Source organism: Dipodomys merriami, unplaced genomic scaffold (assembly GCF_024711535.1).
Source record: "Dipodomys merriami isolate MVZ:Mamm:240054 unplaced genomic scaffold, mDipMer1.0.p SCAF_21, whole genome shotgun sequence".
In the NCBI taxonomy this organism is placed as follows: Eukaryota; Metazoa; Chordata; class Mammalia; order Rodentia; family Heteromyidae; genus Dipodomys; species Dipodomys merriami.
The window spans coordinates 31,410,824-31,423,125 of record NW_027203493.1 but is presented as its reverse complement, the minus strand read 5'-3'; the positions used below and the strand labels follow the sequence as shown (position 1 = coordinate 31,423,125).

At 35.8% G+C, this 12,302-nt stretch overlaps 1 pseudogene; it reads left to right on the top strand.

Moving 5' to 3' along the window:
• Window positions 1-10,664: 10,664 nt before the first annotated feature.
• Window positions 10,665-11,954, top strand: LOC138834089 (microtubule-associated protein RP/EB family member 1 pseudogene; annotated as a pseudogene).
• Window positions 11,955-12,302: the final 348 nt, after the last annotated feature.

The window sequence follows — 12,302 nt, the reverse complement described above, 5'->3', positions numbered from 1 at the left end:
CAATAATATATTGAGCTTGCACTTTTTTATGTCTATATGTATGTTTGCATATGTGTATATCTGTGTATATACATATATGTGATAGATCACCTATGTTTCTCTAGAATACATTTTGCATTCTACCTAAATGTATTTCCACTATTATTTTCTTTCCTATAGAATACATTATACACAGGTATATGTGTTAATTCATATATGTGTATACTCACATAACAGACTCAGTCAAATTTCTTTTCTTTTCTCTTTTCTTTTCTTTGCTGGTCCTGAGGCTTGAACTCCAGGCCTGGGTGCTGTCCCAAGCTCCACTTGTTCAAAGCTAGTAATCTATAATCTATCACTTGAGCCACAGCTCCACTTACAGCTTTTTCTGTGATTCATTGGAGATAACAGTCTCATGGACCTTTCTGCCTGGCTTTGAACTGCAATCCTCAGATCTTGGCCATCTGAGTAGCTAGGATTACAGGCATAAGCCACCAGCACCCAGCTTCAAATTTCTACACCATTATATTACTTAAATAGACTTGTTTATTATTAATTTTATTTTCTTGAAAGAATCATGTTCTTATTCTACTAAAATATGATTACTGGACACTCAAAAATAATAGAATTCTTAAGCTAGTTAGCTCTTGCTTAATAGAAATAAAATAACTTGTCCAAGGAGACAATATTTTTATTATTTTTTTAAATTCATGTTTGTAAAAAATGAATATGAGAATATACTACATAGATACATATCTGGTATTGTTAGATAGAATCTTAATTGAGAAATTGCCATAATTCATCTAGTTTCGTTTTGTTGGGTTCTTTTGGGTGCTAAGGATTGAACTCAGGCCTTTTGCATGAGAAGCAAGTACTCTACCACTAACCTTTTTTTACCTTATATTTCGGGTCTTATTGTGGTTGCTCCTGAATCAGATTTAATTTATTCCATACTTTATATTAGCATCAATTAGTTTTACAATGTGGTTTCATTTTGACATCTCCATATATGCACAGTGTACCTAAATCAGACTCATATCTTCTTTCATAGTTCAGCCTAGTCAAGGAAAAACACACACACGTAAGACCCTATCTCAAAAATAACTAGAGCAAAAAGAGCTAGACGCATGCCTCAGTGGTATAGCACCTTTCTTCCAAACATGAAGCCTTGAGTTCAAACCCAGTAGTCCAAAAGTAAAAATAATAAAAAGAGAGTTTCCAAAGTATGCATTTCTTGATAGCTCTTGGGTGATACGATATTGATGCCTCTGGTTCGTTGACTACATTTTTATCAGCCAGTTTCTAAAATATATAGGAAAAAAGAAATTGTTAAAACTGGAGGGTCTGGGATGAAAGAAGTAATTAGTAAACAAGAAGGTAAATCTAAGCAGTCAATATCTATGTGAACTAAAAATAATTACTATTTTGTGAGGTGCAAAAAATACCCATAAAAATCCTGGGTAACCAGAGCATGTACATTAAAAGATATAGTCTTTAAAGGGTTTTATATAGGAAAGAGGGTAAGATACTAACTGTACTTTTACCACTGTGTATAAACTACTAAGGGTATGAAAGCATAAAATTTCTTAAGCATTATATGGGAAAAGTAAGAAAACAAAAACTAATAAAGATGGAATAAATGGGAGAAGGAATCAATACAGAAGTAAAAACAAAATGGTAGGAACACATTGTAAAATATCAGTGCCTACAATAAATATGTATAGACTTTTCTTGCTAAATAATGGTGATTTTCAAATAGGAGCTGAAAAATAACTGGCATTTATGTATTGCTTATACTGTATTAGGTATTGTTTCTAGTGATTTGTGATTTCTATATAATAACTTATTTATATTTTATCATCATTCCTGCAAGGTAGGTATAACATATTAGTTTTGCAGAGGAAGAAATTGAGAAACTTGTCTATAGCAACCCAGTAAGTGTGTCAAATTAGTGAAAACAATTCAAATTGGACAATCTTGGCTTTAGACAATGTGTTTTACTTCATTGTTTCAGAAACATTTTAGTGCTGTGCTATTGACAGTAAATACATATAAAATGTGAAAATAACAGGATGAGGGAAAGCAATGAGAAAAGATGAAATAAGTTCCTAAAGAAATTGGATGCCTTATAAATTAAAATGTATTTAAGGCTAGAATGTTAGTGATAGTCACTATACAGTATTGAAATGTTTTATGTCAAAGGAATATAAATGTACACACCAAATAAAACATATCAACATGGGGATCTTCAACTTCTATTGGTCATATAGCACCTGTTCTTAACTGTAACATGTTTCTCCACAATTTATTTTTTGCTGCATTGCAATAAACCAATACTGTTTGCTCAATTTAACTTCCCCCCTTCCCTGCATTATTTGGAACACTAAAAAGCTATACCAGAGTGTATTTTAAAAACAACACCACTACTGATGCATTATACAAATGAATATAACTTTTACATCAAACCTAGGATTATAAGGAAAGTTTATAAGCAAATTTAGTTGTGAAACCAGATGCATAATTCCTAAATAATACATGTGCAAATTGGGTTTATTCCAAGAATGAAAAAGAGTCCTATTTAAGTTTGATATGATAAACACCATTGACCAATTAGAGGGATAAAAAAATGATCTAAAAATGAAAAAAACTAGGGCAAATGTCATACTGATGATATGTTAGAATTGTTCTTTTAAACAGACGTTTGCTGCTATCACTTAAATGTGCTAGGGGAAGTTCTAACTAGAATGTAAAAAATGGAAGAAAAGCCATAATTAGGAAGAAAACAATACTGTCATCACAGAAAATCCTAATCAATTTAGGGGAAAATATCATACATTATTACTATTCAAATTTTAATTCCTTTATAGAACAGCATCAAATTCTTGTTATGAATTTTAGTTGGGAAATTGTCCTTATGTTCAGAATGTTATCTCTTTGCAGTGATTATTTATCTAGTAAGTCATTCATGGAGTATCTGGCTTGATGGCTTTCATCAGTTCAAAAAAATTCTCAGCCTTATTCTTTTTTTCTTTTTTGAGTTTTCAATTACACAAATGTTAGATCTTAATATCTCTTTCCTGTATCTCTTAAACTTCCATGTTTCCTATATTTTTGTCTCTGCCTTGTAAATTCCATTTGCTTATAAAATTGTTATTGCTCAGTTCTAGAAATTTCATTTCTTTTTCTGTTGTGCTTTTCAATTTATTGGTGAATTTGTCAGTCTTGTCTTTTTATTTCTAGGTGCCATTTAAGGACAACCTGACATGTTGAGGGAATAATACTCATTACCCTTTAAAACAGAGAAACAGATTAACTTTTGGGTGATCTTTGGTAGGCTCTATTCTCCATTTTTGTGCTCTATAGTCCCCTCTTGTCTTTTTATTTTTAGGTGCCATTTAAGGACAACCTGACATGTTTTTGTACATCTGACATGTTGAGGGAATAATACTCATTACCCTTTAAAACAGAAACAGATTAACTTTTGGGTGATCCTTGGTAGGCTCTATTCTCCATTTTTGTGCTCTATAATCCCCTCAGAGTGGGGCTGGTAGCTCATGCCTGTAATCCTAGGTACTCAGGAGGCAGAGATCTGAGGTATGATTCAAAGCCAGCTCAGGTAGGAAGTCTGTGAGACTTATCTACAGCTAACCACCAGAAAACCAAAAATGAGTTCAAGCCCCATGACCAACAAAAGAAAAAATAAATCTCTTGATTCTTTTTTCCCTCAGGATGCCATTACTTATGCAATCTAAACACTTCCAACTGAAAGTTACGTGACAACGCCTCAATTGCTTAGTTAGGTGAAATCTGAAATATGGAAATTATTCTTGTTCCAGAAGTATTTTCAGATGTGCTGTAAGAGCTTAATTTGTACTCAAAATAATGAGAGTGAGAGGACACTTGTCATGTTTCTGATTTCAGTATGATGTTGGCTGGAGGTTTGTCATTCATAGCCTTTATTAAAGTTGAAGTATGATCTTTCAATAGCTTCAGGACTTTTAACATGAAGGGATGTTGAATTGAGACAATGACTTTTTCTTGAATCTATTAAGATAACCATGTGATTTTTGTCCTTGATTATATATTGTATTATTGAACCTCTGAATAAAATCAAGTAGATTATGTATGATCCTTTAAATCTGATGTTGAATTCAATTTGCAAGTATTTCACTGAAGTTTTTACATCTATATTCATCAAGAAAATGATCTAGTTTTCAGGCTTATTTTTGTTGTCATTCCCTTATTTGGTTTTGGAATAAGAATAATACTGGCTCTGTAGAGGTGAGTATTGAAATGTTCACCTTTCTGCTTTGTTGAATACATTGATGAAAATTAGTGTAAGTTCTTCTTTAAAAGAACTAGACATTTGTCCACTTTAGTTTTCCCAATTTATTGGAATGTTTTGAAATAATCTTAAGAAATCTCTGGATTTCAATGGTACGTATTGTAGTAACATAGGTCTTCTTTCGGCTTGATCAGTTTAGCTAAAGTTTTGTCTAGTTCATTTTTCCCCTTGTTTCAGTGTTGTTATTCCTCTTCCCTTCCCAAAATTAGATAATTGTATATACAAGATGGAGGTATCAAAATCAAGAACAGTGACAACAGAGGATTTACCGTAGGAGGAAAAACATACAAAGGAAACAAAAAAAAAACCATATAGTACATTAAAAACAATGAAGAAAGAACTCGTGTCCATATCTTGGGGTTCATTTTGCTTAGCATCATCTTATATGGTCATATGTACATAATCTAATACTAATTATTGCAAATGAGGGAAACCAGAGGACCTATATTTCTTTGGGTTTGGCTTACTTCACTTAATATGATTTTTCCCAAGTCTTTCCATTTCCTAACAAATGGGGTGGTGTAATTTTTTCTGATGGATATAAATATATGTATATAACATTTTCTTGATCCATTCATCTACTGAAGGGCATCTGGGTTGGTTCCATATCTTAGCTATGGTGAATTAGCTATGGTGAATAATGATGCAATAAACATAGCTGTGCTAGTAGCTTTAGTATAGCCTTGTTTGTGATCTTTTGGGTAAATGCCCAGAATCGAGTTCATTTTGAAAGAGCCAAGTCTATGACTCATTGTTTTGTATTATTCTTTCACAGTTCATTTTTCATTAATTTAAGCTTTCATCTTTATCATTTCATCTACTGATTTGGGGTCTGGCTTATTTTTGTTTTCATGAGTTTGGGGTACATCACTGGGTTTGAGATTTCACTTTTTAACAATATAGACAGGCATATCTATAAGTTTCCCTATTAGAACTGAATGCTGTATCTCACATTCTGATAAACTGTTTTCATTTGATTTTAGATATTTTAATTTTTTTGGGGGGGGTCTAGTCGTGGGGCCTGAACTGGGCCTGGGCTCTGTCCCTCAGCTCTTCAGCTCAAGGCTAGCGCTCTACCACTTGAGCCACAGCGCCACTTCCAGCTTTTTTTTTTCATTTTGCTTATGTGGTGCTGAGGAATCAAACCCAGGGCCTCATGCATGCAAGGCAAGCACTCTACCACTGAGCCACCTTCCCAGCCCCTAGGTATTTTAATTATAATGATATAGATGGTTCTTTTCTAGTCATGCTTTTTTGGGTTTCTAAATGTCTCCTGTACCTGGGATATCAATATCTTTCCCTAGATTTCACTAAATAGATGTTCTATGCTTTTAGTCTGAAGTTTGTTGCCCTCTCCTATACCAAATTTGCAAGTATGTCCTTTTAATAATGTACAGGAGATCTTGGAAGTTGTGATCATAATTTCTTTTTTTTTTCTTTTTTTAATTTAATTTTATTTTATTTGTGAACATACTGTACAGAGGAGTTACAATTACATGGGCAGGATAATGCGTACATTTCTTACCAAGCATTGCAGCCTCCTCCTGTGTTTACCCTTCACATCCCTTCCCAGCCTCCCCCCTCCCCCCCAATCCCAATCCTTCTCCTTCCCCCCCTTCCCCCCTTCCCCCCCCCCCCCCCCCGCACCGACGTTGTAAAGCTCGTTTTGGACATGACAACTTGTACTTCTCAATGTTGCAACAGGTCCACCTGTATCCTTAAACAACTGGTTTTTCCCCATCTCCTCCACAAGTTATACTGACATCAAATATAGTGAAAGCAGGGGTTATACTGTGGGGGAGGGACATACAAAGCAACAAAGAGATAATCTTATAAATGCGTTAGAAACACATGCATGAAAGAAAAAAACCTTAAAATACACATCTAAGGGTTCATTTTCCTGACATCACATTATCTGACCTTTTCCGCTTGACTCATACATATACTAGATACTACAAATAAGGGAAACCATGGGACCTATGTTTCTTTGGGCCTGGCTTACTTCATTTAATAGAATTTTTTCCAAGTTTTTCCATTTCCTCACAAACGGGGCAATGTCATTCTTTCTGATGGAGGCATAGAATTCCATTGTGTATATATACCACATTTTCTTGATCCATTCATCTACTGAGGGGCATCTGGGTTGGTTCCATATCTTAGCTATGGTAAATAATGCTGCAATAAACATAGTTGTGCTAGTAGCTTTAGTGTGGTCTTGTTTGTAAACATTTGGGTAAATGCCCAAAAGTGGGATTGCTGGGTCATAGGGGAGTTCTATGTGAAGTCTTTTGAGGAACCTCCATACTACTTTCCAAAGTGGTTGAACAAGTTTACATTCCCACCAACAATGAAGTAAGGTTCCTTTCTGTCCACATCCCCTCCAGCATCTGTTGTTGTTAGAGTTCTTGATTTTTGCCGTTCTAACTGGAGTGAGGTGATATCTCAATGTTGTTTTGATTTGCATTTCTTTTATGGCTAGGGATGTTGAGCATTTCTTCATGTGTCTATTGGCCATCCTTCTTTATTCTTCAGAGAAGCTTCTCTTTAAGTCTTTCACCCACTTATTTATTGGGCAGTTGTTTCTTTGAGGATTTGTTGTTGGAGGGTTTAATTTTTTGAGTTCCAAGTATATTTTAGATATGAGACCCTTGTCCGTTGTATGGCTAGTAAAGATCTTCTCCCAATCCGTGGGCTTTCTATTGATCTTGCTAGCTATGTCATTTGCCCTGCAGAAGCTCTGCAACTTTATGCAATCCCATTTGTCCAACCTTTCTTTGATTTGTTGTGTTTCCGGGTCTCTATTCAGAAAATTTCGGCCTGAGCCAAGGAGACCTAGGGTTTCTCCTATTCCATCCTGTAATGTTTTCAGAGTGTCTGCTTTGAGTTCAAGGTCTTTGATACATTTGGAGTTAATTCTGGTGCAGGGTGATATATAAGGATCTAGCTTAAGTTTTCTACATGTAGTTAACCAATTTTGCCAGCACCATTTACTGAAGAGGTTGTCTTTCTTCCATTCTATTGTTTTAGCTCCCTTATCGAAGATTAGATGGCTATAGGTCTGTAGGTTCATTTCTGGGTTTTCAATTCTATTCCATTGGTCCTGAGGTCTGTTTTTATGCCAATACCAAGCTGTTTTGATTACTATGGCTTTATAGTAGAGTTTGAAATTTGGTATTGATATTCCTCCAGCAGTGTTCTTTCCATCGAGGAGTGTTTTTGCTATTCGGGGTCTTTTATTGTTCCATATGAATTTTTGGATTGCCTCTTCTATTTCCTTGAAGAATGAGGTTGGAATTTTGATAGGTATCGCGTTGAATTTGTAGATAGCCTTGGGAAGTATTGCCATTTTCACGATGTTAATCTTTCCAATCCAGGAGCATGGGAGGTTTTGCCATTTTTTAAGTTCTGTGTTGATTTCCTTTTTTAAGATTTTAAAGTTTTCATCATTGATCATAATTTCTTATACACAATACTCTTTCAACCTCTCTGCTCACCCTTCCCACTAATGCCCACACCAGAGATAGGACCTGTGTTAATTGCTATCTTTTGAATATATTATTGCACATTTACATGTTCAGTACTTTAATCAGATTGACCTCTTATGCTTGCTTTCTTTATCCCCACCACTCCTATTATACGATATAGCTTTCTGTGAGTTCAATTTTGCTATCTTCATTCAAGGCTCAATGGTATCCCAGTGTTGTTTATCTCTAATATTTCCCTTTTCCTCTTTCCTTTTATCCCCTCAAGTAGTCCCACAATTACAGACATTAATGTCTGTAAATACAGACATAAATAAGAGACCCTATGAGTGCTGATAAAAATATGTTTATCTTTTAGGTTTAGCATCCACATGAGAAAACATGCAGCTTTTGTCCTTCTGAACCTGGCTTACTTCTCATAATGATTACTTTCATCCATTTCCCTGCAAACAATATACTTTCATCCTTTACAGCTGGGTAACATTCTATTTTGTATATGTGTGTATATATTTTCATGATCCATTTACCAGTTGTAGTGCATGTGGGCTGTTTCCAGCTTGACTATTGTCAATAGTGATGCAGGTCCCTCTATTGTATTCTTACATTCCTCTGGATAGATGCCCAGAGTGATATCACCTGGTTTTACAGCAGTTTTATTTCTAATTTTTTTCAGAAACCTCCATATTATTTCTATAGTGGTTACATATAGTGGTTATATTCCTACCAATAGTGTAGTAGGGTTCCTTTTCCCCTGAATCTTGATCAGCATTTCTTGTATGTGTTCTTGATGACTATCTCACTCAAGGAAGGTAAAATCTCAATGTTGTTTTGTATTCCATTTATGGCCAAGGATGTTGAATATTTCTTCATACACGTATTGACCAATAGTACTTTTTTCAAGAACTGTGTTCATATCATTTGCTGATTTATTGTGTGGTCAATCCTTTTAGAGGTTTGATCTACATGTATGTGTATTCTGGTTATTAATCCCTTGTTAGATGTATAGGTGACAAAGATTTTCTTCTGTTTGCTAGGTTATATTTTTATTGACGATTTCCTTTGTTATGCAGAAGCCTTTTAGTTTGATATCTTCTCATCTGCCAATCAATTCTTGAACTGACTTGCTGAGCTATTGGAGTTCTTCCTATTCAATATTGAAGTTTCTGCCTCTGCCAATATGTTCTAGGTTTCAGGTCTTACACTAAGATCTTTCATCCACTTTGAATTGATATTAATACAAGAAAAAAGATGGGTATCAAGCTTCAGTATGTCGATATCCAGTTTTCTTGCCACCATGTTGAAAGTCTATCTTTTCTCCAACTTATGTTTTGGGTTCCTATGTCAAAAATCCAATGGCTGTAGCTGAATGGATTTGCTTCACGGCCCTTGTTCTAGTGGTTTTGATGTCTGTTTTTGGTGTCAGTACCAGGTTATGTTATTATGGTTCTTGAGTATAATATGAAATTTGGTATTATAATGCATTCAGTATGCTTTAGCTATTCAGGCTCTATTGTGCTTCCATGTGAGGTTTAGAAATGATTTTCTGTTCTGCTAAAATTGACACTGGGATTTTCATGGGGTTGTGCTGAATCAGTAGATTCCTTTCAGTTGCATAATCCTTTTCACAAAATTGATTCTGCCAATCCATGAGCATGAGAGGTCTTTTTAACTTTTAATATATTCTTCAATTTCCTTTTTCAAGGTTTTATATTTTTCATTTTCACCTTCTTGGCTATTTACTCCTCTGTAAAGGCTATTGGAATGGAATTGTTATCCTGATCTTTCGAAGTCTATTTATTGGTGGTGCACAGAAAAGGTGCTGATTTTTGTGTTGGTTTTGTATTCTGCTATATTGCTAAGCCTTTTAATATATATATATATATACATACACATATATATAAGATTTAGGAGTTTTGGATCGGAATCTTTATGCTCATAAATCTCTACACACTGAAATTTTTTTTTGTCACTGAAATTTCTGCTGTCTTCTCACTCTGGCTAGGAATTCCAGTACTATTTTGAATAGGCATGGGGAAAAGGGATACCCTGGTCTCATTCCTGACTAGAGAAAATTATTTGTTTTCCCCTAATTATTATAATATTGGCTATAGGCTTGTCATACTTCATCATTATTATGTTGAGGAACATTGCTTCTATTCTTTGTTTCTTTAGGGATTTTATCAAAAAACATTTAATTCTGTCAAAGATTCTTTCTATATCAACTGAGATGATCATATAATTGTCTCTGGTTCTATTTATGTGCTGTATTATGTTTATTAATTTACGTATCTTTTTTTTTTAATTGTATTTTATTTTATTTGAGAACATACTGTACAGAGGGGCTACAATTACATGGGCAGGATAATGCATACATTTCTTACCAAGCATTGCAGCCTCCTCCTTTGTTTACCCTTCACTTCCCTTCCCCGCCTCCCCCCTCCCCCCACCCAATTTTACCCCCCTCCCCCCACCCAATTATACCCCCCTCCCCCCCCACACCGAAATTGTAAAGCTGGTTTTGACATGACATTTTGTACTTCTCATTGTTGCAACAGGTCCACCTGAATCCTTAAACGACTTGTTTGTCCCCATCTAATTTACGTATCTTGATCCAACCTTGCATACTTGGAATGAAACTAGTGACCATGGTGCTCAATCTTTTAGCAGTTTGCAGGTATTTTGTTGAGAACTTTTGGATCTATATCCACTGAAGAGATTGTTCCGTAATTGTTTTGTCCCTGACAAGTTTTAGAATGACTGTAATACTAGCTTCATAAGATGTGTTTGGTAGCTTTACGTCGGCACGTCACGGGAGGGGGGGGGGAGCGTGTGAGGTCATCGCGCGGGCGGGCGGGCGGGGTCGGACGGTTTGAACGAGACGAAGACGGAACCTGAGCCGGGCGCGGGTAGTGGACGCGGTTCCGCCGAGAGCCGAAGATGGCAGTGAACGTATACTCAACGTCAGTAACCAGTGATAACCCAAGTCGACATGACATGCTGGCCTGGATCAATGAGTCTTTACAGTTGAATCTGATAAAGATTGAACAGTTGTGCTCAGGTGCTGCCTATTGTCAGTTTATGGACATGCTATTCCCTGGCTCTATTGCCTTGAAGAAAGTGAAATTCCAAGCTAAGCTAGAACATGAATATATCCAGAACTTCAAAATACTACAAGCAGGTTTTAAGAGAATGGGTGTTGACAAAATAATTCCTGTGGATAAATTAGTAAAAGGAAAGTTTCAAGACAATTTTGAATTCGTTCAGTGGTTCAAGAAATTTTTTTTGATGCGAACTATGATGGAAAAGACTATGACCCTGTAGCTGCCAGACAAGTCAAGAAACTGCAGTGGCTCCCACCCTTGTTGCTCCAGCTCTGAATAAACCCAAGAAACCTCTTGGCTCTAGTGGTGCAGCTCCACCGAGGCCCATTTCAACACAGAGAACTACTGCGACTCCTAAGGCTGGCCCAGGGGTGGTGCGAAAGAATCCTGGTGTGGGCAACGGGGATGATGAAGCAGCTGAATTGATGCAGCAGGTCAAAGTATTGAAACTTACTGTTGAAAATTTGGAGAAAGAGAGAGATTTCTACTTTGGAAAGCTAAGGAACATTGAATTGATTTGCCAGGAGAATGAGGGGGAAAATGACCCTGTATTGCAGAGGATTGTAGACATTCTTTATGCCACAGATGAAGGCTTTGTGATACCTGATGAAGGGGGCCCACAGGAAGAGCAAGAAGAGTATTAACAGTCTGGACCAGCAGATCAATATTGAATTCTTCACTCCAAAATCATGTGCTTAACTGTAAAATACTCCCTTTTATTATTCCTAGAGGATTCACTGGTTTCTTTTCATAAGCAAAAAGTACCTCTTCTTAAAAGTGCACTTTGCAGAAGTTTCACTCCTTTTCTGATAAGTTTGAGTTAGGAGCTTATACCTTGTAGCAGAAGCAGTATTAACATCTAGTTGGTTCACCTGGGAACAGAGAGGCTGACCATGGGGCTCAGCGTGTGGATACTGGTCACACTGAATTGCTGAAGAAGGTGTTTGGTGAAACACTGAGGTGGCACCCTCAAATAGAGACATGTAAAGACTGAATTGAATTTTAAGCTAATGTGAAATCTTGGCAAAGAACGTTTTAATAAATGCCTTAAGAGTAAAAAAAAAAAAAAAGATGTGTTTGGTAGTGTTCCTTTCCTTTGTACTGCATGAAATATTCTGAAGAGTACTAGTATTAGTTCTCTGAAGATTTTGTATAGTTCATCAGTGAATTATGTCTTGGACTTTTATGGGAGACTCTTTATTACTGTTTTAATCTTATTATTTGTTATAAAGGTATTTAAAACTTCATATTCTTTTGCTTCAATTTTGCTAGCTCAAGTGCATCTAGAACTGCATCCATCCCTTGATTTTTCAGTTACCTTGAATGCATGTTTTCAAAGTATTACTTCATGATCTTCTGAATTTCATTGGCATTTGTTGTGATAACCTTAATTTC